The 8,745-nt window shown below is 32.8% G+C and overlaps 1 long non-coding RNA gene across 2 annotated transcripts; it reads left to right on the top strand.

The window, feature by feature from the left end:
* LOC107637848 lies at positions 3,266-5,019 on the top strand. Of its 2 annotated transcripts, XR_002361246.1 has the most exons (3): positions 3,266-3,467; positions 4,289-4,393; positions 4,822-5,019. It is a non-coding gene; the product is annotated as an uncharacterized LOC107637848 (long non-coding RNA). The 2 variants fall into 2 exon arrangements; XR_002361245.1 differs by having other exon boundaries at positions 4,289-5,019.

The following is an 8,745-nucleotide window of genomic DNA, read 5'->3' as shown; positions in this document are numbered from 1 at the left end:
ATATATATATATATATATAGACTCGATACAATACTTTAAAATTATATATATACATAACAATAACTTACAATCATACATATCACAAATTCCTATCCATCTTACAAAATTGGTAAAGATAAAGGTGAGAAAAAAATAATAACTAAGATAATACAAAAATATCGAATAAACAGAAAATGAAATAACTCTTCTGAAACTTCGTCATCCATATCCTGAAAAGGAAAAACCTATAGGGGAGTGAGAACATCGTCCTCACTGGTTCTCACTATAAGGCTACAGAATTGCTATAATAAGATACGTAAAATAAAACTATTTTTAAAGTACAGTGATCATTGCTCATCTTATGTGTCTTTCCAAAACCATGGGTTCATATTCAAAATCCAGATATCCTTTTTAAAGAGAACTTGGTTAATTCCTCAAAAAAAAAAAAACCTTTTTTCTTTCTTGTAAAATCTTAAAAGTTTTTCTAGACAGTATGAATGACCAACTTATTCCAAGCATAAGTTCAATTAAGTCTATGTTGTATGAGTTTAATTTTTTATACTTTACTAGACCATGAACATAAAAGAAGTTACCTAAGCTATATAAACAATCATCCTTTTTCAAGCATAGGCTCATTAAGCCTATGTTGAATCAGTTAGATATTTTATACAGAACTAGACTTCAAACATACCAATTACAGCCTCAAGCCCATCCAAATCCAACACGGCCCCCGGCCCAAACAACTCAATCATCAACCAATTCATCACAAACCAACCAATCAAACACAATCACAATTAATGTAGTTCAAGCACAATCAGGAACAATTACAACAAGTACAACAGTTAGCAGTTAACATAACTATTCATATAGAAAAACCAATTACAATATGCACACCCAAATAATGTCACATAGACGCAAATGATGAATGTCTATCCTACTGGATGTGATATCACATTGTCGGTTCAATTGCCAACCTGACACATACCCATGGGAATGTCGCCTTTTGATCACGAATATAGCCATGGAAACCCCCATGGATATAGTGACGGGCACACTCCTGTGATCTGAAAGGATGTAAGCGGGATACTCTGCCTCTGACTTCAAATATACACATAAGTAGGATCAACCAACCATCCTTACGCCGGCACCGCAACCTCGACAAGCGGGATTAACCAACCGTCCTTGCCAAGTGGAAGCGACTTATGAAAAATCTCAGTAATATCCACAATCAATCAAGCTCAAACTTTTATTTCAATAATCATTTTTGGCCCATTTATTTTCAATTAACAAACGTATTCAGTTCACATCTTGCCAAGAATCACTTTTCAAAATAGAGCCACTTTCCACAACATCTTTCAAAAACTTCCAAACAACTTGAAAACCATGCCAAATTCAAAATTTCTTCTGAAAGACTCAAAATCATTCATTCTAAATCCGGATTTGGTGATTAAATTTCTCAGCTGAGTCTCAAGACTTTAGGAGTGAATAACCTAACTCATTTTCTTAACTTCATTGAAAATCTCTAAAACCTTAGCTCCTTGATTTGAATAAATAAAATAGAATTTAAACCAAAACCAAATCATGTATCCAAATATTCCAAACCAATTTCAAAACCAATTTACTTAAACCAAAACCAAATCATTTAAATCAAAAACCAATTTCGATTTCATTCTTAAATCTATTTTCGAAGGTTCGAAAATTGTTTCAGTTTTGCTAAATCAAAGTTTTAGAGAATACTTCAAACTTTTCCTAAATCGTCATCAAGTGAAATTAGTTAATCGAAATTCAAGTTTCTTTTAAATCCACTAAAACTCCTCCAAATCTGTTTACTTAAATCAAATTCCAAAAACATAAGAATTTCCATCTTTAAATCGACTTTAAAACGTAATTCTTTTCTTAAATAAATTACATTTAAAATATAATAATTTTCTTAATAAAATAAGTTCAAACATAATTCAATTCAAAGCATAATTCATTATTTTTAAAATATCGTTTCAAACAAAGTCTCGGATTTTACAAAAATTTCGATAGTATCTCCCCTAAAACTTGGACTTTGTCACCCTTTTCGAGTCCTAACTAAACCAATCCTCAACCCTTCTCAACGGGTTCAAGACCAAGCACTACAACATTTTGGGTCTATGGCCACGGTTTTTTTGGTCACGGTAAAAAACCGTGACCATAGACACGCTATGGTCACGGTTTTTTAGGGTGACCAAAAAAAAGTTATGGTCGCTGTTTTTTTAGAAAGGGTGACCATAGAGTACCTATGGTCACGGTTTTCTAAAAAAGGGTGGCCTAAAAGCGTCTATGGTCACGGTTTTGACCTAAAGGGGTCTATGGTCACGATTTTTTACAGTGACCAAAAAGGGTCTATGGTCACAGTTTTGGGGGTGGCTAAAGGGGTCTATGGTCACGGTTTTTGAGGTGACTTAAAGGGGTCTATGGTCACGGTTTTTTACAATGACCAAAAAGGGGCTATGGTCACAATTTTTCAAAAAAGGGTGACCTAAAAGGGTCTATGGTCACGGTTTTAGAGGCGACCTAAAGGTATCTATGGTCACGGTTTTTTACATTGACCAAAAAGGATCTATGGTCACGATTTTTTGGAAGGGTGGCCTAAAAGGATTTATGGTCACGGTTTTAAGAGTGATCTAAAGGGGTCTATAGTCACAGTTTTAATCATTTGAGTTTTAATTAATTAATATTTTTATGTATTTTTTATTATTTTAAATATTTTTTCTTTTTAAAATTAAAAAATTTTAATAATTAAAAACTAATAATAATTTTATATAATTTACTTTAAATATTAAAATTTTAAATCTAATTTTATAAATAAAAAATTAAGTTGAATATTATTAATTTTAAATTAAAAAATGATTTAGAACTTAATGGTAGAAAATGTTGCTATGATTGAGAATACTTTCAATAACAATAACTGCTTTATATAGAGAATAACACTTCGATTTTTGAGGAAAACTAGAGCCTGTTATTTTAGTGGACGATGTGGACCCAATGCTGTTGCTAATGAGTTACATCTTGGTTTCTTTTCTTTTGTGAAATTTCCTTTTCTTTTTTAGTATATAAATCATTTTTATTGATGGAGATGATGTATTTCATTATTTCTGATATATGATGAGTTGCCGAGTAGCCTTTTGTTTTGTGCGGCACCACACATGTTTTTTGGCATCAGCAAATACAGTGAAGAGATTGAAAATTTTAAGAATCATATATGGCTCGTATGTATACTTCAAGACTTGTTAATAATCGTATAATTTGAAAGGTAAATGACGATGTATTAAAAAAACTTCATTCAAAGAAAAAGTTCAATTTATCTTATACCAATTTTTTTTTTCAACTATCTAAGATTCTGAGTACCTTTTAACACTCATATTCAAATTTTTCCAGGTCTTATTTTTCTATCCTCCATAAAAAAGTGGCCTCTTAAATGCCTGGATCTTCTCTCTTTTTGCTTCCCTAGAATATTAAAGGTTAGATGTACAGTTAATGAACTTTTATCTTTCCCATATTCAAATCAACAGCTAATGATATTCTTACTTGTATTTAAACTCTTGTCAACAGTAGTTTATATATGTATTTATACAGTGAGCAGGAATAAAGTCTTCTACTTGTTTCTCTTACAATTTAAATTTATGTTCATACGATCATTTAGTTAAGTTTTAGTGTTTTTGGTTTTAATTATGGTCCATTGAGTGAACCCCTTCCATGAGTGAGTTGAATGAAGAAAAAAATGCTTGTAAATTGACTTTAATATAAAAATATTAATTTTTGTGTTTGATTCTTAAGACTAAATAATACATTTCTAGCATAAAGCCCATATCATAGTCCCAACTACTCAATGATTTTTTATTTTTCAAAGGCTACAATTGAATTCAAATCCAGGTCACTAGACCCAAGTTTTGCAATATATATATATATATATATACACCACGTGCGTGATGCCGATTGAGAAAGGTTTCTACAATCATAAATAATTTTATTCTCCAAAACCCAAAAAGAAAAAAACGATTTTTAATATTAGTATTACTTTTAATTTTTAAAATTTTTGTAAGCTTGAAAATATATTTTCAGATGCACACTCTAATAGATAGTTTACACAAAATAAATAAAGTAATAATAAAATATTGATTAGTGACTTGTTAAGCTGCTGTTTTGTTATGGACTTATGGCACTGAGTGTTTTGAATTTTGAATTTGTGATTTGTGATTTATGATTTGTGATTAGTGATTTTGTTATGCTGCTGGTTTGATTTAATTTAGGGGTGATTATTTTAACTTTGTTTTGTGTACAGGATAATTTTTCGTACTGGTAAAGACAACAGAAGTTACTGCGGCACCGTTTATAACAACTTCATATGGCATCTCAAAATGAAAGAACTAAGCAGTAAATTTATCTTGTAATTGCCATATATAATAATTTGATAGCACATTTAACTAGGGTAGTAAGCGAATATATGGTAGCTAGATTGTCTCTATAATTGACCTATTAGATCATGTTTAGTAAGTTCAGATATTTACATTCTTAGGTTTAATCATGTTTTGTCAAAAGATAGAATGGATTTACCAAGATTTGTGCTGGATTTTTTTCAGTTTTAAGCGACTTCAACAGGGGAGTTGAAGTTCCACTAAAAGATAGATTAAAAACATATAAACATTACCAAATGGCTCAAAACCATAGCAAATTCTCCTTGTTATTTAGTGGTTGAAATGTTCATATTGATTGACTTACTTAACTTGTGCTCCATATTCATTACTCAACTGCACTGCATGCATCATCAAAAACATTTTTGTTCTGTTCTAACTTCTTTATTTCTTTTGCTAACAGGAGAACATGATGTGAAGAAAATATGTTCTATACAAATATAAGATGGGATGGGTCTTATAATGATTTTGGTTATCTAAATGTATTATTTTGATGTGTTCTTTACATTTTGATAAGAGACTTTATCCGATATTACATGTAATGGATAAATGACACCCTATTTTGATTAGTGTTGTAATGGATATCTACTTTTTTATGAAACTTTTATGATTTATATTTATTGAATTTTTCATTCTAAGATTTATTTTGTGATTATCATCATTTTAGAATGTGATTATGCTTTAAAAAAACAAGTTACCATAGATGAGTTATGGCCACGGCCAAAACCGTGACCATAGATAAGCTATGGTCACGGTTTTCTTGCGTGACCATAGATTAACCTATGGTCACGGTAAAAAAAACGTGGCCTAAAATGCCAGAATTTGAACATTGCAACCGTGACCATAGAAACCGTGACCATAAATAAAAAAAACCGTGACCATAGGTCTATGACCACGAGAGAATAGGCCACGGCAGAAAAACCGTGACCATAGGTCAAAAATCGTGACCATAGACCTATGGTCACCCTTTTCACTAGCTACACCGTGACCATAGACCTTTTTTTGTAGTGAAATCTATTTCCAATAAAACAAAATTCAGTCTTACAGACTATCAAAATCATTTCAAATCAACCAATGCAAAAATCTCCAATTTAACAAAATCAGTCAATAGTGAAATCAAACAGATAACCATATTCATCCAAGAAAAAACAAACAATTCATAAGACTTACATAATAACCAGAAATACATTTCGCACATCATATCAATTTACAACAATTCCAATTTAAATAAATTAGTTTTTATAAAAATCTCCTACCTTGACTCGTCGAAACCATAACCCAAATGCGTCAACAGAACCTTTTGTCTCAACCCGAAACCAACGGCAACTGCAAACTCAGTCCCTAACCATTCTCGCAACAACTACATCAACTTAAGAGCGACATACAACAATCAGAACTCGAACCTATGTTACCAAACCTCAAAGTTTATAACCAAACATAACAGAATACTAACGCAGGGGTTTCCGAAACATAAATACTTACTGTAAAGACAAAACAAAGCAACCAAAACTCTGAGTCGACCCGACAGCAGCTCCGACAATAACCTCGAGTGACAGCGGCGAGCAAAAATCTTGGTGACAGTGACTGTAATAACCACGCATTGTCAAAAATCTTCCCAGAACCCAAAAGAACAGAAACTAACTTAAAACCCTTACCAGCAATGGATCTCAGTGGTGGCAACGGCGGATCTGACGACGGTTCAGACGAAGACGGCGACAGCGACACCACACACGCGTCCCATCTCTCCTCGCGAACTCTCTCTCTCTCCTTGGCTTCAATAGTGATGACGGCGGCGACGGCGACAAGTCGGGCAGGACGAACCGGTGATGCGAGGATTTTCGTCGGTCTAAAACTTCTCAAAATAACTCCATTGCAAGTATAGTTCTAAATCGACAAGCAATCCTCAGTCAATATTTAAATTATTTGTCACAAGTACAAACCCAATAAAATAACCGAAGTATTGAAACTTCGGGTCGTCTCTCAAAGGAATTGCAGGGAAGTGTACTTCTTATTGGTTATGGTTTTGTATATTTTTGGGTTTTGGGTTTGATAACAAGAAAATATAAAGTGCGAGAAAATAAACTAATAACTAAGAAAAGTCCTAGCAAGGGTCGAGAATTGGAATTCCTATCCTAATTGTCATCATCAATTGTGATGGTAATTGCCTTTTGCTCTCACTTAGTTAACCTCTAACAATTGAAGGAAAGTTAAGTGAGCGAAATCAACTTGAGTTCACAAGTCCTAATCAAAGACTAGATTTAGTGAAGCTCAAGCCAACTAGCAACTTTCAATCACCAATCAACAAGAGAATTTGACAATTCAAGAGTCTCCAAATTACTCAATCCAAGCCAAGAACACAAAAATCTATTTTAAATTCCAACCAAGTATTTCATCAAACACTTGGAAGGTACAAAATAAAAACATGAAAAATTAACAAGAAATAGTAAAATCTAAGACTAGCAATTACAAGAAAACAATAACAACAAATTAAAGAAGGCAATCGTGAACATGAAAACGTAATTTTCATTAATAGGAATCAAGGGAAATAAGAAGAAGTCATAAACTAAATTGGCAACATAAAAAAATCAACAAGCGTAGTAGATGAACTAAAGTATTAGAACAAATAAAGGTAGAAGAAAAACTAAACTAAAGCAATATGCAGATCTGAATTTGAGAAGAAATAAAACTAAGAGAAATCCTAAAACCTAGAGAGAGGAGAGATCTTCTCTCTCTAAAAACCTACATCTAAACCCTAAAGTGTGTGAATGAATGAATTGTTAGTCTCATCCTCCTTCACTCCCATCATCTTGTCTTCATTTTCAGGCTTGAAATTGGGCCAAAAGCAGCCCAAAAATCGGCCCCAGTGTATTCTCTTTATTGTAGCACGTGACGCTCGTCACGCGTACGCGTCGGTCACTCGCACGCGTCGCTAGACAATGCAATTGTCTGGGAATATGGCTTGGTGATGCGTACGCTTCAGCCACACGTGCGTGCTATCTCAGCTTCTCAAATCTTCAATTCCTTATGTTCCTTCCACTTTTGCATGCTTCCTTTCCATCCTCCAAGCCATTCCTGCCCTATAAACTCTAAAATCACTTAACAAACACATCACAGCATCGAATGGTAATAAGAGAGGATTAAAAATTAGTGATTTTAAGGCCTAGAAAGCACATTTTCAATTATAGCACAAAATTAGGAAGGAATCTTAAAAACATGAAAATTATGTGAATAAGTGTGAGAAAAGGTTATAAAATCTATTAAATTAAGTACAAGATAAACCCTAAAAATTGGTTTATGAACTGGCGGCGACGGGTCAGACACGTGTCTTCTCTCCCCACGGCTGAGCTCCCTCGCGCGCGTTCTTCCTTTCTCTTCCCTCTGCTCTTCGCGCTCTCTCCCTCCTCTTTGCAACACGGCGGCACGGCAGCAGCTGGACGTGGTGGCAGAGGCGCAAATGGCAACGGCAGCCTCCCTCCTCCTTCCTCTTCGGATCGCAACTCCCTCTCTTCTCTCCTTCCCCTGCTTCTGTCTCCCCTTTCTTTTTCTTTCTTTCTTTTTTTGATGTGTGTGTGCGTGTGTTCTGTTCGACAAAAGGGGGCTGCGGCTGCTGTTTGTGTTTGGGGGCTTAGGGTTCAATTTGGTAAAAGTTAGGATTAGGATTTGTGTATTGTAATTAGGGATTTTGGATTAACTAGGGTTTGAAAATTCCTAAATCAATTTAGGTTATATTGTATTTATTTTAAAATCTAATTTAATCTCTCAAAATTACTTTAAAGCTATTATTTAATTACCAATATGCTAATTAACTCTCAATAAAATATTTTAACTTAAAATATAAAATAATATAATTAATTTTCTCTATTTATAAAAATTAAAGTATTAATTTATATAAATATAAATTATTTAAATCAATTCATATAAAATTCTTATTAATTTACGATTACTAAACTTTATAATTTAAATATAGAAAAGCTCAATAATTGTAAAATTGGATAAGGTAATTTATTTCAAATTCAATTAATTAAAATTGTCTTTAATTATTTTTAATAAAATAATTTTTTAAATTAAAACTATAAATAAATATATAATTTAAAATTAGTTCAAAATAGAATTTTCAAAAATTTTGATCGATTGATCGGTAGTTTTATCAACTAAAGGAGGAAGACAAACCTCTTTTCCACGAATAGGAATGCGACCAGTATTGCGTAAGGATGTCTGAGAGTCTATAACAATCTTGAAGCAGACAACTCTACCTCATGAGTAAGCCTCTGAGTTTCATTTCCAGAAACAGATCGAATAGAATTAGGTTCATTGTAAGGAGTTTTTG

This window comes from Arachis ipaensis, chromosome B04 (genome assembly GCF_000816755.2).
Source record: "Arachis ipaensis cultivar K30076 chromosome B04, Araip1.1, whole genome shotgun sequence".
Lineage (NCBI taxonomy): Eukaryota > Viridiplantae > Streptophyta > Magnoliopsida > Fabales > Fabaceae > Arachis > Arachis ipaensis.
This window is presented reverse-complemented; position numbering and strand designations above follow the sequence as displayed.